This window comes from Suricata suricatta, chromosome 12 (genome assembly GCF_006229205.1).
Source record: "Suricata suricatta isolate VVHF042 chromosome 12, meerkat_22Aug2017_6uvM2_HiC, whole genome shotgun sequence".
Taxonomy (NCBI): domain Eukaryota; kingdom Metazoa; phylum Chordata; class Mammalia; order Carnivora; family Herpestidae; genus Suricata; species Suricata suricatta.
The window spans coordinates 69,512,621-69,540,536 of NC_043711.1; positions in this window are offsets into that span (position 1 = coordinate 69,512,621).

Below are 27,916 nucleotides of genomic sequence, written 5' to 3' on the forward strand. Positions count from 1 at the left end.
CCACCAACAGTGTAGGAGGGTGCCCATCTCTCCACACCCTCGCCAGCATCTATATAGTCTCTTGATTTGTTCATTTTAGCCACTCTGACCACCGTCACACCCACAAAACAAATAACCCAGTGAAGAAATGGACAGAAGACATGAACAGACACTTCTCCAAAGAGGACATACAGATGGTCTACAGGCACATGAAATGATGCTCAACATCACTCACCATCAGGGAAACACAAATCAAAACCACACTGTGTTACTGAATTTTGAAGGTCTTCTGTGTATTGTGGATACAAGTCCTTCTTCAGATCCCCAGCAATTATTTTTTTCTTCATCTATGGCATACCTTTTCATTCTTCACAAGCAGCTTTATCCATAATAATGGAATACTAGAAACAATACAAATGTCTATTAACTGATGAATAGACAAACAAATTGTAGCATGTTCACACAATGGAATGTTACCCAACAACAAAGAGGAATAAAGTTGTTGTTTTTTATTGTTGTAAGAGAACCCTTACTGTTTTATTTTATTTACTTTTTAAAATTTATTTATTTATTTTGAGAGAGTGAGAGCATGAGTGGGAGAGGGACAGAGAGAGAGAGAGAGAGAGAGAGAGAATACCAAGCAAGCTCTGCCTGCATTGTTGGTACAGTGTCTGATGCAGGGCTTGAACTCACAGACTGGGAGATCATGACCTGAGCTGAAAACAACTGAGCTCATAAAACTGAGCCACCCAGGTGCCCCAAACCCTTACTATTTTAAACCACTGAATGTTAGGGTGTTTTGTTATGTGTCAATAGGTAACTGGACCATAACTCATAGGTTGTTATGTACATTATCTCATTTCATCTTCATGATATTCTTACAAGATATGTACTTACAGGGAAACTACATAAATATTAGATATTATTTCTTAACTTTAAGAATTCAGTTTAAAAGAAGACAGAAGCATAATATATACACTCTATATGCTATTCTACAATTTGCCTTTTCTTTCTCTTCTTTTTTAATTTGACAATATATCATTGGGGGATTTTTCCTTGTCAGCACACAGAGTTCTACCTCATTCTTTGTAATTATCTACTGTTCTATTGAATGGATGTTTCATAATTTACATAGCCATTCTCCTGTCTAGGTTGCTTCTTATTTTTTAAACTACTACAGATCATTTTATAGTGAATATATTTATACATATATTTAGTGCAAATTTGTGACTATAATTGTGGCATAAATTTCTAGAAGTAAAAATCATGGTTTAAGGGAGTATATACATTTTATTTTGTGGTAGATATTTATCTATCACATAGATATACAATGAGGCTGTAGCAGTTTATGCTTTCATCAAGAGTATATGAGACTTCCTGGTTCCTTCAGTCATTGTTAATAATATTATAAATTATTAAATCTTTTGGTAGGCTCCAATGATAAGTGAAAAATTATGTTTTGTTTCAATGTAGCTTTATGTAGTAGGAATGAACTTTTTACATCAATACACTAAAAGTTCTAGTTTTTGGTCAGGTGTCTTTTATATTTTTCTATTGTGAATCTGGTCTTTTATTATTGATTTGAAAGAGTACTTTACAAATTAAGGAAATTAATCTTTTTTCTTAGGTGCTAAAATTTTTTTTCAGGTTGATCATTTTTCTTATGACCTTTGTTTACAATAAGGTATTGTGATCATACATGAATTTTGCATTTTACATAGTCAAATGTATCAGCCTTCCATATTTCCTTTGGATAATTTTATAGTTTAGCTTTATTTAAATACTTAAATCTTTCTTCCACCTGGATTTTTTTTGTTGCAGCAACTTAGATAGAGATCCACTAAACTATGGTTTCAAGTACCTAATTTGTCTCAATTCAGTGCATTAAAAAAATCCATCAATTCACACTGATTTAAAATCTTGCTCTTATGAAATAAGTCCAGTTTTGGACTCTTTTCTATTATCTTTTCTTCTATTCATGGCCCTGTCACAAATTGACTTAATTGTTATAAAATCTGCTAAACTTCAGTCTCTTAATTACTCATTTTCTCCTCAAAATTGTATTTATTATTCTCACATATTTATGTTTCCATAAGAAGTAAAGACTAGTCTGCAAATACTATATTTTTACAAGAATTATAGGTCATTTTAGGAAGAATTGAATGATATCACAAAATAACAAGTCTCCATCACCAGGACCTGTAATTTTCTTCATGTCCCACAATAGCGGCCAATATTGATCCTTTAAAGACGTGTGTGTGTGTGTGTGTGTGTGTGTGTGTGTGTGTGTGTGTGTGTTTAATGGGAAGAGTCTTATGGAGTCAAGCAAGGTTAACAGTAATGGATGATGTTGGGTAACGGTCTTCTGATCAAAACGAGACTGCTCCCCTTGGATCTCTTTAAAACTAGTTCAGAGAATTTTTCCAAAAGAGGCATCCCAAGTATATGTAAGCAAATCCTTTGCAAAGGATAGACTTAGAGCTTCTCAGGATCACCACATGGAAAGAGTAACACTCAGTGGAACATGTACTTTGTAGAATATTTATTTAACCATCATTAAAATAATGAAAACAATATACCTTAATGAGAAATATTCAGCATATTAAGTAAAAACTGAACACAAATTTTACATTTGTCACAAATTACAGCTATTTAAAAATTAGCGTGCTCATAACAGCAACAAAATACAAACAAAAAACAAACAAAAAGAAATGCTAGAAACTCCAATAAAATGGAGGGCTTAGAGGAGATATTTCTTCCTGAAAAGTTTGATTAATGCTGTTATAAGAGTGTTTATATAGTAAGACAAATTAAGAGCTTAATTACTTTGTAGTCATATCTCCTGAAGAAGAACTCTATGAGAAATATGACATGGGGGTGTGATAAAGCTTTATTTATTTTGGCCCATGTTTGGGATGGCATCATAACATAATAGCACACAAACAGAAAATGAAGTCTTAAGATCTGCCTTCAGGATCCTAGCTGGTTGTGTTAGCTGGGACTGATGTGACTCTCAAGATTCCTTCCATGGAAAATGAGATCTGGAGAATCGCTTCACGTGGACTTTAAAGCCTTGCTCCTCAAAGAGTGGTCCATGGATCAGTAGCATGAGCATCACCTGAGGCTTATTAGAAATGCAGAATTTCAGGCCCCAAGCCAGTCCTCTAAGAATCAAGAGTATCTGATTCTAGCCTAGCAGTCTGTTTTCACAAGTCCTCCAGGTGACTCACACATGCTCAAGTTTGAGCAGCATTGCTTTAGAAAGTTGAATGTATCAAATATAATTACAAATGCTGCTTTCCACAAATCCATTATCATTAAGTCAATCACACACAGTGAAAGGTTAGCCAGGCAGACTGGAGGCCTGGGAACAATTAGTGTCATCCAAACTGTGGAAAAGTTTCTCTCTCTCTCTCTCTCTCTCTCTTTACTTGTCATTATCTCCACTTGGATAAGAACATTAAGCATTCAGTAGATGAGGATTCTGCCTTTTAATTTCATAAATATTTATTGAGTTCTACCAGTGTTCCAGGCCTTGACATACGCAGGGGGTTCAGTGATGAAAATCTACATGGCTCCTGCCATGTAGTATCTAGGACACCAGAAAAGACAGGCAATAAACCGACCAGAACAGATGTGACAAAGGTTACAGAGAAAAGAGTCATTAGTGCTGTGAAAGCATCTAAACTGGGGCTCTTACTTATGAGTCAGAAGATGGACATTAGGGGTCTATGAACCCCCTGGATTTTGTCCACATTGGGAGAAATATATGTTCATAGTCTTATTGTTCTGGAGAGAGTTTTCAAAGAATTCCTTTAAATCCAAATATTTAGGGACCCCTGCTGAGATCATTACAGGCCAGTTTATTATCCCAGTGTTTGAATACATTATCTTCATTTATGAGATCCCCTTTTCCCCTCCTTTCCTAAGAATAATTACTTTGGACTGAATTACCCCAGTATAGATTAAAAAACTTGTTTACTCTGCAGCACAGAGGTAGCCTTTCATCCTTCTATGACAAACTAAAGACAAATTCTCTCCAGATGTGAGCTTAGTCAGGTGCACAGCTGCATTGCTTTGTTGCAAGATATGGATGTAGAAGAAATGTCCTAAGATGAGGTCTCAAAAGGGCCTTCACTAACATTTGCTCAACATTTAATTCACAGTTCTTGGAGATGAATGAGCAATTCTGGGGTGTAAGCTTAAAACCCTGCAAGTTGATTAAAAGCTGTGCTTAAATCCAGACCAATTAATAACTGAGTCCCCACAGGGTTAATATTAAGGGTGGCTGTTATGTTTTTCATCTTCATTTCAGAGTTCCTGCAGGTGGATTAATCAGCCTTTGTGTATTCACTCTACCATGAGAGCAACAATTCATTTTATTATGTTACCAATACCAGCGACATTCAATAGACCTTGCAGAGAAATTTTTATGAGTTTGAGCAAATATCCACCATCTCACAGGAGGCAGATCAGATACTAATAGATGTTGCAGGTTTGGGAAGCTTCCGGGGTCCTCCAACCACATGCAATGGATAGCAAAGTCAACATGGTGATTTAGCTCACCCTCATTACCTAAATCATTGCAGAGTAAAGGCAAATACAGACCTTGTGTTTAAAATATCAGCACTTGTGGGGTGCCTGCATGGCTCAGTTGGTTAGGTGTCTGCCTTCAGCTCAGGTTATTGTCTTCTGGTCTGTGGGTTTGAGCCCCATGTGCTGACAGCTCAGAGCCTGGAGCCTGCTTCAGAATCTGTCTCCTCTTTCTGCCCCTCCCCTGCTCACATTCTCTCTCTCTCTCTCTCTCTCTCTCTCAAAAATAAATAAACATTAAATTAAAAAATTTTAATAAAATATTGGCACTTGTATTATTTTTTACTCAGTTCAAGTTGTTTAAATGCTGAGGTTCAAAAAGCCTTTAAATTAACTAATTAACTAAATTCCAAAGACAGTAAATGGAACTAACTCGAACTCTCCTCAAATGTCATGTGACTTTTAATAACCCCAAACAAGCAATAAAACTTTATTTTTTTATTTTCTCAGAAAAATCATACTCCAGTCTCAGCGAGCCACAGTTTACCACAATTGCCAGTGGATTAGGCAAGTTTTGAGTAGATTTTTGTTTGGTGCTTTGGTCAGTGTCTTAATCAACTCAAAGGTCATCTCAATTTTTATCACCTCCCCTCTGTGTTTCAAGCGAAAGAATCAAGTGCAGTTGCTTTTGCAGCTTGTGTGGTCCTGACACCCCTGATTTCCCCATGGTAGTTTGAGTTGTGAGCCAGGAACAGTCCCCACCCGTGGTTCTCTGCTTCTTCCCCTGCTGTCCCTCTCACTTTACTTCTGGTGCTTTTATGAGAGGACAGAGAAGAAGTACCATTCTCTTTTATTTAACAACCTGTGTTGAATGCCTTAACTGGCTACATTCTTCCACTTACCCCTGGTAACCTGTACTGTCTTCCTGCTTATCAATACATCTGGAATGATAGGAACAGAGAAAAAAGCCAGGACACTGTCTCCCTGCTATGGATACTGCGGGTCCTTCATCGTCGTGGCCTAGAGCTGTGTGGGAAGTCCTCATTGCTCATGTTGTTTCCATGTTGCTGGCTTCCTCCCTTCCTCTCCCACCTGCTTCTGACAGGAACACAAATGTCCTGAAGCCCTTTAGTGGGAGGAAGAGAAATGAGACAGGGCAGGGATGTGGACTTTGAAAATGATGGCCACCTTCTCACCTGGCTTCAGCACCTGTCCCAGGGCACCCTGATCTCTGTTGACTGCACACTTTCAAAGAATCACCAAGACTGTGCTACATGGAGGGGGACAAGGAAGAACTATGGCATGTTTGTTTGTAGGTGGCTGAGAACCATCGTAGGTGACCATTAACAGAATCGTCTCAATAACAACTATTGCCAAACAGTACCCTTTGTGGCATGTACAACGTCAGATCATTGGAAAGTACATTCCTCTAAATGGATTTTCTTCAAGTATGTTATTATCCTAAGGTTTTCGTGGGCATGTTCTTTCCCAATCTCCTTTCACTAAGAAGGGAGAGTGTGACCTAAACGAAAACAATCACAGACTCCATGAGTTAGGTAATGGAATTAAAACCAAACATAAGAGTCATGCCTCTCAGCACCCAGGTGAGAGACTCTTGGTTTCCCTGTTCGTGACACCTGGCAGACCCTCATAATGTGGAACTACCATCCATCCTGTCCTCCTCAAGTCAAACCTCTCAAAAGAAAGCATAAAGAGGGTTACAAAAAAAGCCAGGCCTTAGGAAACAAGTTAAGGCAAATCCTGTGTTTTAAGAATTGGTATATGAGGATTGTCAAAAGAATAGGTCCTCTTTCTCCCTTTCTCTCTTCCTTCCTGGAGAAATATAGCTCACATATTTGTCTTACTCTTCAGTACTTAGGAGTTACTGAATGTAAGAAACATAAGAAACACTATGTGTTACACTATGTGTAACATCTATAAGCTGTAAAGATAGCCTTCTGGAAGTTTGTGCCCAAAATAAGCAGTAGGCTGGGCTTCTTTCCACGTGCCAGACTTTTATGATTTCCGTTAACATGTGGGCCAACAGAAAGCTGAGTCATGTGATTAAATCTGAAAGACGAGGAGAGGAATATGCCCAGGTGTGTTGACCTGAGTGTCTGAAATGATTTTCCACAAATCTAAATCAAGATGTGTTCATCAGAAGACTTAACAAAAGTATACAGATCAATTCAGCACATGATACATGGAACAAATCACTGTAATTGAAAATAGCACAATTACCCAAACTTGGAATGTTCCAGGAATTTGGAGATAGGAGATCATATTGCTATATACAATGAATTCCTACAGTCTGGGAGGTTATTTGATTTCAACATTTACAAAGATTATCTGTCCTCAGAAAATCTCTCCTGTGCCTGAGGTCTTGACCAGCTCCTTGTTTGGTGTGCAGTGTATCTCTAGTAGGTGTCAGGTAAAGCTAATGAATATCTTGGGACGGGGAACCCAGCAGTAAGTGGTGTTACAATCATCAAGCAAAGAACAATGCCTCTGAAGGAAATCAGTGGATATGTTAGGAGGAAGTTTGACAAGAAAATAGGGAGGCCTGACTGGACTGTGGGGAAATGGCTGTGGGTAGTCAAGAGAGAGTAGGGATAGTAACAGGTCATTTTCTAACAGCTTCTGTCTTTGGGTTTAATTCCATGACCTGGGTCTATCCTCCCTTATCACTTATTGTATGTTAGCTACCCTGCTCAGTGTCCTCCAGAAATACACCAATACATAGCTGCAGATGTAATGTGGCTCATGTCTCAATTTCACAGCCTTTTTCCTTTCCTTTTTATCTAAAATGTAAACTGAAATTAAATCTTCCCCTGAAAGATCTCAGAGCTGTAACAGGATGTTATACTGAGAGATGGTAAATCAATCACCACTGAGATGGAACAATCCAGAGAAACATTACCACATCCTCAGTGCACCTTGAGTAATCACAGCAACTGCTTGGGAGTCTGGAGTAACACTCCTTTTCCTTTTCTATATTTAGATTTTTAGGGAAGGGCAGAAAGCTCTGGTCTGCCTTCCATTTGCTTTTGACATGACTATAGTACAATGGAATATAAATACAATATAAAAGGTCCTGGATGCAAAGGCAGATTTAAGTCACAGTTTTTTACTTACCACTACACAGTTATGTGACTTCAGGCAAGGCAACTAACTTCTCAAAGATTCTGTCTCCCCCTGTTTAAAATGGATTTAATTATTGGGGCTCAGGTGCTGTGCTAATGCTTTTTTGAAATTAAATGTTTCAAAGGCACTGTTGGAAATATGAAAAAAAAATTCCAACATGAAGTAAGCATTGCTAAGAGTCATTGAAAACAGGGTGCAGAGGACACTGAGGGATCAGGGCCTATGTATCACTGCTGTTTGAATTCTTCCTATACCTTCTGGACTTCTGACTTGTGTCAATTGCAACTTGTCAATTACAACTGGCTCTTCTCCTCCTACTTCGGACTGAAATAGAGAGAATATAACACTTTTTAGCTAAATAGTCAATCCTGTATTAGATAGCCAGTTTAACTCTGCCAGCCTAATTCTTCTAGAGCAATTTATGTAACCTTGTGGTTTTTGCCTTTGTAAGCCTTCACTCTCTCCTGGCAATTTGGAGCACACTTTAGACTTCAGTCAATTTCAGTCTACTCTGTGTTCCCAAGACTGCAATCCCTAAGACCCAAAATAAGTACTTTTGATTTCTTTACAGCTTCCTCCTCCTCAACAGAAACAAAGGCATAATTACAGTCATCCCAGAACAACAAAAGTTTAAACTGCGTAGGTCCACTTATATGTAATTTTTTTCAATAAATACAGTACAGTACTGTAAATGTATTTTCTTTCTCTTATGATTTTCTTAATAACATTTTCTTTAGTTTCCTTTTATGTAATCATACAGTATTTAATACATATACAAAATATGCATTAATCAATTGTTTATGTTATCAGTAAGGCCCTCAGTCAACAGTAGGCTGTTAGTAGTTAAGTTTTGGAGGAGTCAAAGGTCCACATGGGTTTTCAATTGCATGGAGGGGGTCAGTGCCTCTAACTCCCACAGTCAACTGTACTCCTCTTCTTGACTCAGTTTTAAATGGATCTGGGAAGCTCTGTTTGCATCACTCATTGTCCCACCCATCAGCTTACATGTGCCCATGTGTCCCTACAACTTCAGGACACAGGTCCAACTACCACCCTCAGAACCTGCACCTCTTGCCCCAGGCCTTTCTCTGCCTGCAGGAGCCTGCCTTGGCCATTGTGCAGCACACAGGACATGCTAGAAGTGATGCACTGTTCCCACCACAGCAGCCTTCAAACAATGACTAATGGAAATTGATTGGCATGTAAGTACACCAGCTCTTTCACCACTCAGGGAAGATAGCCCTGGATGCATGTCTAACAGTCCCCCAGGAGGACTGAGCTCCAGCCACCCATAGTGTAGCTGGCTGATAGCTTACCCTTTGTTGTCTTCTTCTCCTTCCCTGTCTCACTTCACCTACCACCCTGCTATGTTTCTTGGGATTATCGCCCAAAAGTCCTATTGGTACTTGAATTCTTGTCTCATGGTCTGCTTCTTGGAGAATACAGCCTGAGACACTGTTCATTTGATCATTACATTTATCTAGACACACCACTGTCCTTTAATACCCAACTCAATCAATCTAAGCAGCTTTACTTAATAACTAACACATTTTTCTTTCTTTCTTTTCATTTTTGTTTCATTTTTCTTTCTTTCATTTTTGTTTTGAGAGTGAGAGAGAGAGAAAGAGAGAATTTTAAGTAGGTTCTATACTTAGCATGGAGCCTGACACAGGGTTTAATCTCATAACCCTGGGATCATGACCTATGCCAAAATCAAGAGTCAAATGCTAAAAAGACTGAACCACTCTTTTCCACAAATCTCTTAGTACATAGTCATAATGTTGGTTTAATTTTCTTTTTGAGCCTTTGCTTTCAAATTTCAATTCATTTGGGTATATACATAGATGCAGAGAAGATTTTGTCATCAGAAATAAAACGCAATGAACAAAAAGAAAGCTCCTGATTTCAGTTATATGTGGAATCTAAAAAACAAAAAACAAAAATAAAAAAACAAAGAAATAAGCAAAAAGCCAGATTCTTAAGTATAGAGAACAAACTGGTAGTTGCCAGAGGGGAGGGGGATGGTGGAATGGGTGAAATAGGAGAAGAGGATTAAGAGATGCAAATTTCCAGTTATAAAAAAAAGTAAGTCACAGTGATGAAAAATATAGCATAGGGAATATAGTCAGTAATAGTGTAATAATGTTGATGGTGACAGATGACTACATTTATTGTGATAAGTACTGTGTAATGTATAGAATTGTTGAACCAATACATTCAACACCTGAAACTCCTATAACAATGCATATTAATCATACCTCAATTTTTAAAAATTAAAAATAAATAAAAATGAAAGAAAGTGTCTACTCCCAGGAGTTCTCATCTTCAGTCCATGGATGGAATTCAGGGGATCTGTGAACTTGTATGTGACAAAAGAAAATGACATCTTTATGGTCACTAACCAATAATCTTTATCTGAAACCTATAACAACATAGCATTTCCTTCAATGATGACTATAGGCAATGCTGCAAACCTATTACTCTGTGACTCAGTCACCAATAGAGATCACATTTTTTCATATTCCTTTCCCATCATTGGGCATACCTCAGGAACTCATGACATTTTTCACTACTCCAAAGTTATGGTGGTGATCAGATCTACAGCTAGATCTTGTTATTCATGCAGTGAAGAAGTCATCTTTTGCTCTATCACAAATTTTAAAAAATATATTGATAACTATATTTCAGTATGATTGGTTTCCTTTGCAGTGCTTTGAATTTCTCTTATACATTTAAGAGGATTACTCTAAGGGGTTCAGATTCTTTACTAGACAGCCAAGGGCTCCAAGGCACAAAAACAGTTAAGAAGCCCACATCATGTGTAACCCCTGCCCCACAAGTGCACACAGGTTCCCTCATCTCCTTGAGGTGCCCCAAAGGACTCACAGTGCAGACACCAGACTGCTAGAGCACATTTCATTATGCTTCTAGGCAGCTCCGTGGAGGAGAATCAATGTTTCTTTGGAGGAGTGACTAGGCATCCTGCGTCCTCAGTGCTGTTCAGCCTCTGTCGGCCCCCAAAACTAAGACAAAAAATTTCACTTCATAATTATAGAATTCTTGTTTCTGGAATGGCTTTGGAAGTGTGTAGAATCCATCTGGGCTCCCAGGGATGAGCATACATGGGCATGAACTTTATAGTTCTGGGGCTGGTTTTACTGGAGGAAGCAGCATGCCAGGTGCTGGTGTAGTTTAGGCCATGATATACCATATCATTGGTAAAAATGTATATCTATTTATTGAGTATGTAGTGTCTGGTGATGGAAAAAGACTGAATTGGGATTCAAAGGACCTGGGTGTTAAGTGCAGACTCCTTTCTTACAGGAAAAGTTCAGCAGCAATACCTCTGTCCAGAGGGCTGTGCCATCTTACTCTGAAACAATCTGAAGTGATGTGTTGGAAGATGCTTCTTCTGCAAGGATGCAGAAAAACAAAGAGGGCAAGACCCCGGGCTCTCTAAATACCACTCATGGAGGAAAGACAATCCAGTGTATCCTTAAAGGAAGAAATCCTGGGCAGGAGAAAGCACACTGGTTCAATGTGCACAAGAAGGGAGAGGGAGGGAAAAGTTGCTAATCAAACTGCATCACTCTCAAGAAAGCTAGATCATCTTTGTCATGAATTTTATTGTGAGTGTCAGGAACTTTCTCAACAGCAATGCTGGAAATTCCATTAGGGTGGGGAAAAGACTCCTGATGGTTCCAACTATCCTTCTACTTAAATTTATTCTTCCCATCCATGCATCCATCCATCCATCATGCCTTCTCTCCTGTTTTCCATTCCTTCTTCCATCTGACCTTGTTCATCCTTCCATCCAGTCCTCTCTCCATGCCTTACTTCATTCATCCGTCCAATCCCCCTTCCTATAATCCCTTCATCCTCCTCACTGCTCTCCAACATTCTTCCATCACCTTTTCTCATCCATCCATGCTTCCTTCATTCTTTCCTTCTTCCATTCATGAGTACTCTTAAGAGTGACACTGGGACATGATGGTTTAATGTCACACTCTAAAACCAGGCTAGCTGGTTCAAATCCAGGTCCAGTGTTCACAAAACATATGTCCTTGGGTAATTTGCTGTAAGTCCCTATACTTGAGGTTCTTGAAGTTCTTGTTTTTCTATTGATAAACAGCAGCTAATAATAATCCCTACTCCACTGGCTTATCTTGAGGATTAAATAAGCCTTTAAGCATAAGACGCATATGGTAAAACTGACTTGTATTAAGTGTTATAAATACTAGTTATTATTAGTATGCTTCTGATATTGGGTTAAAGTCTGCAAATATAAATTTTTAAGACACAGTCCTTGTTAATAAGAGGATTCTTATATCTGAGGAAGGTTAATACAGCATCCAAAGATGAGCAAGTAATACACTTCTCAATAGGAAGCTTTATTGTGCTGTGTTCATTTTCTAAAGTGTATAATTTAGCATTATCACGTTTGAGAAATGGTGAAATCTTTGAGGGTCCTGGGTTTCCAAACCACTACTGCACTCTTACAACTGCCAACCTTGCCCCATTTCAGTTCCATTTTATCAAATGTGTTCATCTAAACCTTGATTTGTACACTGAGTTTCTTGCCAGCCTTCTGCAATGCAATTTAACACGAGAGACAATATAATATTCTTGTTGGGAATAGCAGCCGTTCGATAGAATAGACTGGAACTCTTGCCAATGTGAGCATAATTTAGGCCCCCTTGTTATCGGGTACAGTCTGCCTGTTCTTTCAGCTCTGTTGAGATGCAGTCTTTCAAACAGTGACTGTAGTCAACTCCTTTTGTCCTTTTAGAAAAAAAAAAACCCTCTAGCACTTTAATAACCAGAGAATTTCAAATTAACACTTAAGAATTCCAACGCCTAGTTTGAGAAGGTAAGCAAAGCTCAAAGTTTAGTTTGAAGATCTACTGAAACTCCTACCAGGACAGCATGTGAACATACCTCACTAGTCTCCTCTGTCCGGAACCAGTGCCTTACAGGTTTGACCTCTACAAACAACCTAACACCCAAAATCAGGATCAGTCAGAAAACAAATATTACCTCACACAACTGATACCTTTACTTTGAAATGATTATGAATGGAGTATAAGACAAAGATAGCTTACACCATGCTATGGAAATAAACAAATCCTGAAATCTCAGTAGTTTCGCACAATGAGGATTTATTTATGGCTCATGCAAAATCTGAGGCAGGTTTATGGGAACTTGCCCCCATCTTGTTGTTAGAGATCCAGGCTCCCTGCATGTTCTATTTCCACCATCTCAACATGTGGCCTTCAAGGTCACTGACAAGAGGAGGAGGGGAAGAAGACACATCAGCTCTTAACTGGCTCATCTGGGAAGGGACATCCACCGCTTCTACTTAGATCCATTGATGAAAACGTGTTTCATGGCCTCATCCCAATGGCAAGCACTGGGAAATCAAGTGACCACATCAAATAGTTGTTGCATCTGTACATCTCATTCATAATTAATAGAGATGTAGATATTCCATAAGGGAAAAGATGCTAAATGGATAAAGATAATGTAAAATGTGGATTGTTTCTAAATGACAATGAAAGTACTAGGCAAGAGTCGGGAGCACCAGAGGCTTAATCCAAAACAGCCTGGCCACCAGCATAGCACTTCTCAAATGTTTCATGTTTTATCATTAAATTTAAACTTTTTATGAGTTTAAAAATGCAAAACTTCCCTCAATGCTGGAAATATGACACATGTTCATTTTTGTATACCTCACAGCATACAGTGTGCACTCCCAAGAATTTGCCTTCTGTGCTTTAAAGAGCACATTCTAAATGCCCAATAAATAGTATTTAATGGTAGTAAGGAGGGTGTATTTAAGATTCAAGGAAATGCCATTGTTAAATTGAAGGCCCTGCACCGTTGTTGAGCATTTGCCCGGATGCCTTGAATGCCCTATTCTAAAGTGCAAGTTCATTGCAATAACAGTGCTTTAGACACTTTTTAATTAACTTTTCTTGTGAATCCTCCTTAGTGTCAATTCACAAAGGGCAATGAACCCAGGACATATGAGTCTGTCTGCAACCTGTTCAATACTATAACACTAACAAGGGCCTGTTACAGGAACTTCTTCTTCCCTCCCTATCTTCCTTTGTTTACCAGTTTACCAGTCAGGATTTTCACTGAACAGCAAAGACAAGCCACAAACCAGTGGATCCTACGGATACATTGCTGCTGTCAATGGACAAATAAAGAGAAGCCTACTGAAAAGAAGCATGCATTTGCCTAATTTCCAGGGGCACGATTGCCTGCGTGCGTGCGTGCGTGCGTGTGTGTGTTTCAGTTGAGGCGAAGCTACCCGCATATCTCGCTGTTTCCTGACCATTCCTTACACCAAAGTCTGAACCTAGATGGCTCCCTTACATTCTGGAGATCTTGTTCCCTAAACTCCAAGGTCTGTCTAGGTCTGATAATCTCAACCTAATTTGATAATAGCTATTTAAAAACAACTGACACAGTTGGCTAAGCATCTGTTCTCAGCTCAGATCATGAACTCACGGTTTGTGAGTTTGAGCCCTGTATGGGGTGAGCTCTAACCCTGCTTTGGGCTCTGCACTGACTGTGTGGAGTCTGCATGGGATTCTCATTCTCTTCCTTTTCTCTCTCTGCTCCTCATGGGATTCTCTTTGCCCCTTACTCACTTGCACCCTTTCTCTCTCTCTCTCTCCCTCTCTTGCAAAAAAAAAAAAAAAAAAGATAATTCTTTTCCTAAGATTGTTTTAAAAAATAAAATAAAAAGAATGTATATCTATGAAATCATTACTTGATTAAACAGATAGTTATTGTGTACCTTCTGTCCTCCAAGCACCATGGGTAGAAAATAAGATTATAACTATGGAGCGAGATCAGGTCCCTGTTCTTCATGGAGTTTACTTTCTTGAAGTGGAGAACAGGTAAAGAAATTAACCAAAAGATGGTTCTGGATGACGATCAACACTACAAAGAAAGGAAACAAGGTGATGTGATAGGGGAGTGATTATGGTCAGGAGGGTGACATGCACAAAGTGATCAGAGAAGGATTTCTTTTCCTGGGAGAAGGGGGCAGCTCTGGGGAGACAGTGGGGTAGCAGGCCAGGCAATGGTGCCAGAAAAATGTGGGAATACAGGATGGTGAGGAAAAAGATTACCTTCCTCCTCCCATGCCCAAAAAAGGAATGAAGCACCTTATCTTTGCCCAGTGCCCCGGATCCTCTGTGAAAGCTAGGCTATAAATTTCATATTAAGTGTAATAACAGACCATCTTCAAGAAAACCTTCATTCTCTCTTTCCCGAATCAGCTTCTTTCTAAGGAACTAAACAAAACACCTGCCTTGATCTTTGGTCAAGCTGCTGTGACCCAACTTTCTCTCTTGAGACCAATAGCTGATGACAAGTTATAATAGAAACAACTGCTCACTTTCCAGCTGCCCTCAATCAGCTAGGCAACATCCCTCTGACTGATTAACTCACTAGGGAAAATCTTTTCTGTTCCCAGTGACTGCTGATTGATGGCACTGAAGGAGCCTTGCTGCTCAGCCCCTGATTCAAGGGGGCTATCAATTTCTTCAGATCCCTTGGCCAGTCTACCCCCATCTGTTTCAGGAGTTGGAGAAATTGCCTCAGAAGGACATGTGGCCATGTACCCAAGGAGAGTGATGGGGACAGGGTGAGATGAGGGAGAAATGACACAGCCTAACAAGCAGGTCAGGACTGAGCTCACTCAGAAGCAGCCAGCCCTGTCATTCTATTTATATCACAGCTACCTTCTGTCTCCATCCCTTCCCCTGTGCCCTTGTGCCATGTTCTGTAGGCAGATGCAATAACAAGGAAGAAAAGAAAAGAGAAGATGGATGCTATGAATGTTGGGGAAAGTGCAGACAATTCAGGTCTTTTAAAATAAGAGAAGGTCTCAAAGAAGTTTATCTGGGAGAGGGTGATTTAATAACCTGGCATCATACTACAAATAAGATGGACTCCTATTGCCCCTCTCCCCCACCCCCTGCCTTGCCTAATATAATGTCTTGTTTCTTTCTCACATTTACCTACTCTATTTTTAATTATATATATATATATATATATATATATATATATATATATGCACACATATATATATAACATATATATTCTTATAAGCACTTTGTAATATTTTGGAACTTCTAATATTTACATCTTTAGATATTTAATTGTGTGTATTGGTTGTAATATATGTCTTAGTATATCAATTATCTATCTATCTATCTATCTATCTATCTATCTATCTATCTATTTTAAACTGGCTCTTAAGCATTGTACCCCATTTCCCTGCACAAGTTTGAGATTGCTTCACTATGTGTTGGAGTCATTGCAGTTTATTCTGTGACAGTTGTTTAAGACCTAGCATGAAGAACATTCATCCACAGAGTATTGGTTTTATTCCTGCTTGGCTCAGAAAAGCATTACCATTTCTGGAACCCTTTAAAATAAATCCTCATCCTGATATTTTTTCAGAAACATAGAGAGTCTGAATTTGGTTTATCAGCCTAGTAAGGAATGGCTTACAGTCAGGATTTCTTAAGGCATTTGTTTCCTTCTACTTAGCAAGTTTGAGACAGACAAATTTCCTTACCAGTACTTTTTATGGGAGTATTTTTCTTTTCATACATCTAATTACTCTTCAAAAGATGATGAGGCTTTTGGAGATCTGGCCTTATTCTGGAATGGGTAATCTTTAAGTTTATCTTCCTTCCCACGTTGGCATTAAGATAAACAGTTAAGATAAACAGGGAGCTAGAGCACCCACCAGTTTCATTATTCACTTGTCCTTTTAGATTTCACCTTTTACTGTCTTGACCAATGAGGATTTCCCTTATTTTCCTGATAACTTAGAAATACAATTTTAATTTTTTAACTGGCTTTCCATGAGAAGGTGTTCAGTATATTAATGCTTTTAGGTCATTATACTGTGGGAAGTGAGGGATATTATCTCTTCCTTGAATGAAGAGAAACCCAGCCCAATGTGTATTAATGATGTTTAAATCCACTTTGGTTATCTTCACTTTCTATGTGGGAGTGGATAGAATTCCACTGACAGCTATTTTCCATGTGCATAATACCTAGTTAAATTCTAGACTAAAGTAGACATTCATCTGGTTGGCACTGCTGGATCAGTTTCTCTGGTCATCTCAGGAAGTAATTGCATGTAATGGGGGTGATAATCATATTTTCATATGGGTATATACCCTGTATCTCTAAGCTAAAGATGGAAATTGGTGTAGACCAAGCTTATTATCTAAGTCAACCACTGATAATTTCTTAATTAAATCCTATATAAATTTTTTCTCTGTTAGTGAAATCCCTAAACAAACAGAAAATATCATAATCTTGTACTTCTAACACTATTGTAATAATATTCCCTTCTTTTCTTTGGGAGGGGGCTATTTTAAAAAAGTTTTTAAAGGAATTCTGGAGGACACCCATGAAGAATGATTAGTCTTACATAAAGTCATGAGTGTGAATGTCAGTTCTGGGGGCCAAGTGAGAGCTGACACCAGGTTTTTTTTTTTTTTTAACTACATTTCTCTCTTGGGTGAAGAGTTTGGGTCTTGTGAAAGGTACAACGTACCAGCACCATGCAATAGAACATGAGATCTGGTCTCAAATCCATCTTCATACACCAAGCCAAAGTGTGAAAGAGGCTAGTTTCATGCATTTTATTTTATTCCATTACCAGTGCACCTAATGTCCACCTAATGGAACATTAACTCCTGATGAAATTATGGGCCACCAAAGTATCCCAGATCTCTATGGTCTGGGGCATATCAATTGGCAAATAGTTTTCCTACTCCCAAACAGCTGAGCTTAACTAAATGTACAATAATTAGTGTACATTGAATATATTTTATTATTGCAAACAAATGAAGAGTAAATAACTGTGAGAGTTACTATCTAGTACAAATTTCTTCCATAGCACTACTGAAGGATAGTGCAAATAGGATGATGATAATCATAAATGCTGCATTTGCAATATCCAAAGCTAAAAGGAGAAATAAAATTTTGGCAAAATAATGATTAAAAATTTTACCTGTCTACAGGAAATACTCAGGTTGCCAAAAAGCACTGTCTGCTAGAAAAGACCAGAATAAACAAGTATAGTTTAAGCACCATGAGTTGGAAAGGGCCAGAGGCTATAGTATAGTAAGAAAGTTACTACAGATATGGAGGATAGGATCTAACCCCACAGTATCACTGATTGTGGTATACCATAAAATCACTGGATATTAGATTTTTGCACCTATTTTCAGAAGAGGAGATTGGAGCCAACAGATATTATGTGTTTTGTCCAATTGTTAAGACACTTTAAGGAATGGTCATTGTGAATCCTATGCCAGAGGCTAGGACAACCGGGTTAAAATGCCTGTTTGGCCCACTTGTTTCTATGCCGCACGGTGAATGATCAAGAAATTAGCTTGTTGGCTAATCATAAGCTTGTTCTCTCTAATGAATTCAACTTGGTTCAACGACATGCTCTCTTAGGAAGGAAGCCAGTTCTGTAGCAGCTAAAGTTGGGTGTGAAATAATAAAATAACATGAGAGTTAGTTTTGAAGGATAGACGAGACTTCAAATGGTTTATTTGCTGGAGAAGACAAGAAGGAAGGGTACACAGTGAAATGGTTCACACTGGATACAGACCCTAGTGCTGAATTAAGTTCTTTCAATGTAACAAAAAAGATATATGTATTGAGCACTTGGGAGACACAGATTTGAACATATATTGTTAGTGCCCTCAAAGTCCTTATATTCTAGTATAATTAATATTTAATACTTAATAGACTTGAATAGTTCCCCATTTTGTATGATGAGATAATATTTATAAAGTGTTTAAATGATAGCCAAGACAGTTGTGCTTCAGGAAGTAGGAATATCAATTTCCAAATAGCTCCACAGAACACCATTTCTTGTATTTCTCTGTACGTTTTCAGGGCTAGACACATGGTAAATAGCTTCTGTTCTTGCTGAGTGGCTAAAGAGCGAATAGCCAAATACAAATTCAATGCAGCTAAACAACTAATCTTACCTCATATTCTTACACCTACTTCGTTTTGCTCCCAAGTTTATAATGGAACTTATCTCTCCCTATCTAAGTGCTTTGACAAGCATTCTATCTAAATATTTTGATCAACACACACACAGCTGGGTTGAAAGGCTCCTGATCACAGCACTCAACTCTATTTATTTTATTCTCTTCAATGACATGATGGAGAAAAGTGCATTGCAAATAAAAGTTATAGAGTAAAGCAGGAGAAAGACTATTTTTTTCTGTTGCTAGGAGTAGAGAGGGGTAGAAAGGAGAAGATGTTCCCTGCACTGCTGTCTGCAACTTCTCTTTGTCATTGGGTTTTAAATTCTCTGACCAACACCAGCCACGATTTCCTGAATTCTTTAAGACTCATTCATATTCTGCCTCTTCAATAAAACTTTTCCTGGTCATTTTCACCCTCATTTATCTCTCATTCTTTGCAATATCTTGTTAACATGTTACCTTATCAACCCATTTCAGCACTTAATTATAGGTCAAATTCTGTTGTCTCCATTCTTTTTCATATGAATTTTTTTTCATTAGTCTGCAGATGGATCACATGATTCCATATGCAGTTCATCAGACATTTGCTTGTATCATGTGTTCCAACATTCTCCTGGTCAAATTAAGTCACATGGCCAAGCCCAAAGTCAAGGGTCAGGAAAGCCATTTCTCCCTCAGTGGGGTGGGGGCCTGCAAAGTCACAAGGAAAAGAATGTGAGTACAGGGAAGAGTGGAGAAATGGTGCCTTCTCATTGAAGCCTCTGTATTTACCTCCTAATTATATAATCTTGAACAAGTCTTTTAACTTCTCCAAATTTCAAGTTACTCATCTACAAAATAAAGTGGGCACTGCCTTCTTCCTAACCATAAATTTCGATTAAATAATAAGATAATGAAGTAAAACACCCAGCATCAAACCTGGCTCTTCCAATACTAATAGCACTGTTATGTAAAGTATCTGATTAGCACTGTTTTGGACTTTCTAACACTGACAGCTCTCCAGCCAAAGGACAGGATGCTTCATGGAGTGCGAAATAGGAACTAGATATATTGGATCACAGGTTGGGCAGTAGAGGAGGAAAACTGCTCATGACAATATGATTCCACATGATTCTGAGCTCCCTCCCACTCTGAAGCACAACATCCCATGTGCTTATTTTCCCTTTCCCCCTTGAAGCTGGAGCTTAAACATATTGTGAGTTTCTGCCAGTCAACCCCACTCCTCTGGTAGGTCTTTAAAAACAAGGACCACAAAGAGTGCTCTATGGACAGCCATAGCAACAGTAGCCACTTCTGAAACATCACTGACAGCAGTCTGAGCCATACAGAGGTGGATGCAAGAAAGTTGGGCTTCTGGGAATAGCAATAGCAGCTGTACTACATTGCAGCGGGACATGCTTCCATGTCAAGGGTGTAGCGGAAACTGTTCTCTTCCACAGTTGTGTGGCTTGGGTATCACCTTCACCTCGAATGTTCTAACTCTGGTTCTCCAGGGTTTCATATGCTATCCAGCATTCTCTTCTATAAAGTGTTTTCCACTGAACTCACCTAGATTTTATGGGCTCTGGCAAAGCACAGAGAAAAATTAATTTAATGTTCATCTATGGTTACTAGAGATGAAGGCACAGCTTTCAAAGAGCAATTGGCTACTTCCCTAAAATAATATAAAAAGATTTATGGACCAAAGGGTAAGGTATTGTGTCTAATGGTATTGGACTTGAGAAAAGAGATCAACAATGTCACATTTCTTAACTCTGACCTCGAAACATTGGCTGAAAACCAAAAGCTTTCTTTGCCTGTTAGAATCATCATTATTTCTATGATTTCTCTTCATCTCTTAACTCTTGCAACTCTGAGTCTGAAAATTAAACAAGAAGTTTGATATTTGTCATTATTATATGACAATGCCTTCTAAATTTGGGGTTTCATCAGGCTTTTTAGAGCATTGAATAGTAAAAATGAGAGCTAGAATAGGGAAATACAGGAAACATCAGATGATTTGTAAGGTCCCAAATCCTTACTCCCCGTGAAGACTGCCTGGCTGAAGAAAGAACCTTGCACACATTTACACATGCCGTGGACTCTCCACAGAGCAAGTTCCCTTGCAAGGAGAAATAAATTTCCTATTGTCTCACTCCATCTTTCATGATCTCTAGAGTTCAGATAAAGTCAGTTTCTAGCATATTTCAGGGAAGTTTATGAAGCCAAATATGGGAATGAATGGCTACAAAACAAATGAGGTATAATATTATGTTAATTTCTATCAACAGAAGCTGGAAAATAGTTGTAAAAATTTATTACAATGAAGTGAGATCAAAGAGAAACAAAAACAATTTTTGGTCTGCCTGATTTCATCAACATTGCTGAATGGTCTGGAGATGCTAATTCACTGAGCTCATGTAGGTGCCAGGGGTGCTGACAGTTTAGTGGCCTGAAATCTGGACTCAAATGTTAAAGTGGATTTATCACATGTGACCTATTGAACCCTACCAAATGATGTCCCTCAGAAGAGCCCAGAAGTTTCTTTCTTCACCAAAGCAAACATGAAACATAAATTATTAAGGAAGAGAACTTGTTTTGTTTGGGGAGGCAAATCATGCTCAGAGACTGAGTTTGTCTTTGGCAACAATTTATTTAATGCAGATTTACTTTGGGAATTTCACAAGGCAATAGCATGCAAGAGAATATCTCTTGATAAACTAATTAAGAAATAACATACTCCAATTCAGTGATAATCACACTATTTTTCCAGGCAAAGGAAGACAAAAGGAATAAAGTTGAAATTTAGTTAAGGTTTACCTTTATAATGAGTTAGTACTTGGGAGAGAGAGAAGGCTTAGGCAACCGAGAGGTTCTGTCCAGTTGCCAGGCAAAAGTAGAGGCCCCCCTGCTGCAAGAGCACATTGCTAGGAAACAATGGGACCCATATTGATGCATAAACAGAATAACTTCTGGGACCACTGCACAGTTTTCACCACTGCTGGTAAAAGATTCACCTTTCTTGCACAGAGGCTAATTGCCCCAAGGTCATTACTTAGATCAGCAAAGTGCCTCTGCCCAAACCAAACACACTTGGGTAATCCTTATAAACTCTTGCTATTTATAGTCAAAGTATTGCCTTGATGTAGTTGCTTCTTTGTTGGTTTTCATAGATGAACCCTGAGTGGGGGGCCCCCAGCAGCTGAACTACTGAGTCCTTAATGGTGAAGATAGATGAGATGGTGACATACTGACCCTTATTAAAACTTACTAATGTTCTTGTATCAAAATATTTTTTTGTCTTTGTCATAAAGAAGTGGCTTAAAACAAACCTCATTTAAGTCAAAACAAGTGGAGTTGAAATAGTATCAAACCCATACATGACAGAAATACAGTGGATGATCTTAAGGCACAGGGAGTTGGTGGAAGGTGCTGTGGTTGAAATTGGTTTCCTTGAGTCCATGATTCCCTGGGGGTCAGATTGAACAAAGGTTGAATGGCTACCATGCTAGACAGCAGGTAATCCATCACTCTGATCTACAGTGCAATTTGAATGGTAATTCAATCTTGGGCTCCTTGGATATCAAATATTTGAACAATATACCAATTTTTTTTTCTGAAGAGAGAGAGACAGAAAAAGAGAGAGAGTTTGATCCACAAATTCAGATTGTCCCACTCAATTCTGAGGCCTGAAATTGGTTGTCTTTCTCCACTTTCTTCAACTTCTTCCCCTTTTTCTTCTTCAGCAGTAAATAGAAAACAAAAGAAAAGAAAACAAAAAACCTCACAAAACTACAGAATAAGAAGTAGGGTATATAGTTTCATTGGACTTCGATTTATCTTGATAAATCAAAATATCAAAGATCTTTCTGTCCTTCAGGTTTCTATCAGCTCAAACTGAGGCCTCACTACACTTCATCACTCCAAAGGACACAAGGAAAGTTTCCTCTCTGTGTAAGATTCTTTGCCATATTTTGGAAAGGGAGACATAGAAATTGAGCTATATTTTCCAATTTTTATTTCTTTCCCATTTTCAACCCCAAGTGCCTTGAACATTGCCTAACTCAAAATAAATGGTCAATAAATGTTTCTAAATGAATTGATGCTTTGTAATATTCTGTAATTTCACTTGGGATATTCTACCGAATTTTGAATGCAGTGGAGATGAAGAGTATACCGGATTGCAGCCTGGGAACCATTAAGGGAACATTCCACCATAGTAACAAGTTTTCTTTCCTGTAAGAGGAGCAAATAGTTTTCCCAGCACCCACACAGTTCAAGGCCTTTCCAAATATGTTCCATAATCCCAATCTTTAAAACTGCCTTTAAAAGTCATGAGTTTCTAGAACTTTACCAGCTGAGTTACCTCCTTGTGAGAGTCTTTGAGCTTGTGCCTATTGACACTTTGGGTGGTGTGCCCAAAATCTAGCACAGTTTTTCTGGTGCTACAAAGTAGAGTAAGATATTCCCACCCCACCCCACTTCCTCCTGGACAAGACTTTATCAATGAAGAATATTTTAGGCCAAGTTTCCGGTAAGCAGAGCCTGAGATGGTTGACTGGTGAAGTGATTATGTGAGAGATTTCTTGCAGAAGAATAGGTGTTCTCATCACCAGTTCTGAAAGAGGACACAGTGGTTGCTCTATTTCCATTTTGACCTCAGCCTGTGCTTTTTAACTAAGCAAATTCTTTGCATCTGGCTTATCTTGTAACTCAGGCAAAAGACCCAGCAGGCAAAGCATCCCCTGAAGGGAACCAAAACTACATCCTCAAGCAATGACAACTGCCCTGAGCCAGTAAGCCCCTAGGTGATTGACCCCAAGACAATGATAGACCTGACCTTTACCACCCAGCTGCACATACCCACCAACCTTTGTCCCACACTTGCCTTGTATAAATTTAGAAGTTATTTTCAGCATTGTGGAGACAGCCTTTGGGACACTAGTCTGCTATCTTCCCAGTGTTGGCCTTACTGAAATAAATTTCTTTCTTATTTTACTACTACTTCTTTCTCTGCCTTTGGATTCTGTCAGCAGCTGGTGGCCAAACCTGGTCTCTTTGGGAACCCTAGAGCCAGGTGCTCTTGTGCCTTTGGGTCCCAGTTACAATTCCAGTGTGGGGGTGGGGTGGGGTGGGCAGGGCTTCCTTATACCAATAATCCTCACACCAATAAAAATTTAACTCAATTTAGATACTGTCTACCAGGAGATAGCAGCAGACTCCATAGGTTTATGGCTCAGTTCCATAAGAATTAAGAATGTCCCCCTAATCTCCCCACCTCAGACACCAGTTGCAGGCACTGGTTACCTGTATTTCTGACTGACTGACTATAAACCAAAGATGCCCATGATCTCCTGCTTGTGTTCCATTAATTTACTAGAAAGGCTCATAAAACTCAAAGGAACATTTACTTAGTAGATGACCAGGTTATTATAAAAGTGTATAAATCAGGACTAGCCAGATGGAATGGATGCATAGGGAAAGTATGGAGAAATGGAGAGGGACTTCCATGGGCTCGCTCCATAGGTGCCACTCTCCTAGCACCTCCATGTGTTTATTAATCTGGAAGTTCTGTCTTTTGGGGTTTTTATAAAGGCTTCATTATATGGGCATGACTGATTATGTCACTGTCGGTCCATGATTGAACTCAAGCTCTAGTCTTTCTCCCCTCCCCAGAGGTGGGGGTAGGGTGCGGGTGAATAGGATAGTAGAAGTTCTAACTTAATTACCTGGTTGGCAGTCTTGGCAATCTGCCCTCATTCTTAGGAGCTTTCCAAAAGACACCTTCTTAACATAACAATAGACACTTCAGCTTTCTCATCACTTAGGAAATTTTAAGATTTTAAGGAATTTTGTGCCAGAAATGGGGATGAAAGCCAAATATATATCACAATATTACAGTTGTGGTCTGAACTGGAGTCCAGACTAATCACACAAGGAGCTCTAAAAAGTGAATTGCAACAGAGTTGGTCCCGCCCCAAAGAAGGGGGGTCTCATCAGTCTCTTGTAATTGTAATTTCCTCAGTTATTGGCTGCAGTCTACTTCCCCAGGCTCCTATCAGCCTAAGGCAATTCTATGCCAATGAGGCCAGGTCTGAGCTAGTAGCAGTCAACACTCAGATGCTAGTGGCAAGGTGCACAAGCCCAAAAAAGCAGATCTGGGCAGGACACCAACAGTGTCTTCCCAGAGCCTAACATGATAACCATTTCTATTGGGTGTGTTACATCTGTTATTTATATTGGCTTTCTAATCTACTAAAATCAGTAAGTATTTTTCCATACCAACTGCTATTAAGTATATATACTTCTTTCTGCTTTTGTACAGATTAGTTTTTCACTCTCAGTGTAAAACATTACACTGCCCTCTGTTAGGTATCTTCTTATTATATTTTTCCCTTTTGTCCAGCCCATCTGTATCATTTTAGATGCTACCTTCCATTACTCCCTAAATCACCTGACTTCAGGTGAACACATGTTTGAGTTCTCATTAAAAATAGACTGATTCTGTCAGCAACATATGGTCTCTGAGTGTTCAGTCCCATCTACTAAAGCCCCAGTATCCAGAATGTCAAGATCAAACTAAGCTAATGTCTATCACTTTGAAATCAACGTTTTGCTTTTTTAGAAAGTTCATACCTTTGAGGATAAAAGGTTTCATTGGTTCAAAGAAAATGGTTCTGAATCCCTCAGATCAAAAGATTGCCAAAGAAATTTTTGAGTTGCCTTCCCCATCCCCTATTTAAAATTTGCTTCCCAAGCATCTAGTCCCTAAACCAACACAAGATTTTTGGCTGGCTTTTGTTTCTGATAAACAGCAAAATGAATCATTCCCTTCATGGAAATCCTGAGTTCTCAATGCCTGAGAGGTTAATGCAGACAGGGTCTGCTTGCCTGAGGTCCAAGCTGTACTTTCTGGCCACATGGGTAGTTAATGCAATCGAGGATGAGATTAATTAAATTAAAAGTCTGCTTTTATTGCTCAGAAAATACAGCAAATTCAATAGTGTTTGACAGCCTGGAGCTGGCGGCTTGGCTCTAATGTGATCATTGCTAGATGGGTGCAGCCAGACACCATGTCATTTAGGGAGGCACAATGCTTCCGTGCCAGTTATGAGCTGCCTCCACCGTAAATTTAGAAGCCTTTAGTGAGTGATCAACATAATCTGCATTACCTCCACAAGTACCTACCTGGGACTGAGCCCCGCACCTTCTGTGTTGCTTCTAAAACCTCTTCAGTTAACTAGTCACCCCCTGCAATTAGCTTAGAGCCCCTGTTGCTCTGCTATGCTTGGAAAACTTAGGTACAAGCTCTTTTAATCTCCTAAATCCTATGCCACTATGTCCTACTTTAGGAATCACCTTCCAAAAAGACAGGTGTGTAAAAGTCTTTTCCCCTGGATCATTAAAGGAGACCAGTCTATTCAGTAGCAATTACAAAACAGATACAAAACATGCCCTTTGCCATTACCTTTTGCACTAGGCACTAAGTGGGGAGGGGTCTGGGATGTGTGGATAAAACAAAGTCCTTAGAAACAGAAATATAGTTTTGATTTCTGCTTTCACAATTTACCCATTATAAACTTTTGGCAAATTATCTAATCTCTCTATACCTCTAATGTGGGGCTCAAGATACCCACCTTTAAGACTATCTGAAGGTTAAAAGTAAACAACTTGCAATGTAGCATTTGTTGAAAGTCTGCTAGTCTTATTTTTGTTGTTAATGATCATCATTAACCCAACTTACAGAAGCTCAACAGGATCAGGAGATGGTCCTAAGAATGCTCCATCCTTACCCTTACTCTTATCAAAAATAGCCTCTTATGACAATAAGTCATATCAGCCACATCCATGTTAGCATGAATTCAATCCTAAATGTGACTTCTTTCAGATTTTCAGACACATTTACCTGGACTCTCAGTTTGGCTTTCATTTTGGGATTGCCAAGAATGCCGAAGTTCTACCTCTAGCTTGACTCTGGTGTATTTTAATTTGTTTGGGGTGTACTTGGACAGAAGAATATCTAAACGCCCCCTAGTGAGTCTGCAATGCAGCCAAGATTGAAAGCCACTGTACCAACCTATCCCCAACCATGGAAGGAAAGTCTTTGGTCAACTTTAAAGAGTTACCTGGAGAACTGGAAGACCTGTAGGCTCTGACAGAGTAAGTATCTTCATGTATCAGAGAAGAAACCAATTTGGCCTGCTTTCAGTAATGTCATTTCACAAGCACTTGGATGGATCCCCAGGAAAAAGATTGTGTGATCTCCTAGGAAGGGAGCAGATTAAAAATGCTATAGCTCTGCATGACTGTGTCTAATGTGTGTGACCCCTGGCCCACTGTGCATGCGCCGTAAAGCACAGTCAGAGCGTATGGGCTGGCCCCAAGTGGGCTCTCCCCATAGCTCTGGGTTGTACTTTATCTTTTGTAGGCCTGTCTCCCAGTTAGGCTCTGAGCTTCCTTGGTGCCAGGAATGTCTTTAACTCTTCTCAAACACACAAAAAACTTTTGTGAAATGGATTTGGAAAATTCCACTGAAACCCAGTTCAAAAGTGCGTGCTTCTAACCAGATTTAGAGTCCCATTAAGGGGAGGAAAGAAAAGTGTTCCTCCTTCGAGTGTTTGCAGGATTCTGACCTGTCCCATCTTGCCTTAGGTGGAATGTCCCTACACTAAGAAGTTAGAGCTTAACATATGGATTTATTGAACAACCGTTTTTTTTTTTTAGAAAGAAACATTAAAAGGCTTTTTAAAAACTAGTATCTGTCAAAAGTTTTTTTCTTTCAGTGAAACTGAATCTCTTAGGGCTCCTGGGTGGCTCAATTGGTTAAGTATCCAGCTTCAGCTTGGGTCATGATCTCACAGTTTGTGAGTTCAAGCTCCGCAACAGGCGCTCTGCTGTCAGCATGAAACCTGCTTCAGATCCTCTATTCCCATCTCTTTGCTCCTTCTCCCCTACTCAAAAATAAATATACATTTTAAAAAGCTAGAAAAAAGAGAATTATCTCCAACTACATGGGATTATGGCATTTTAGAACAAAAAGGGACCTTAGAAATTTTGTCAATCAAATTGCCTCACTTTGTAGATGCACAGGCTAAAATCAGAGATGCTGAGGAACTTGCTTAAGGCTGCCCAGGAATTTACTAACAGAATAGGGCTCTTATCAGCCTTCCTGAAACCCTATTCCTTGCCAAGCAGTTTTGAAAAAGAACCAAATCAAATTTATA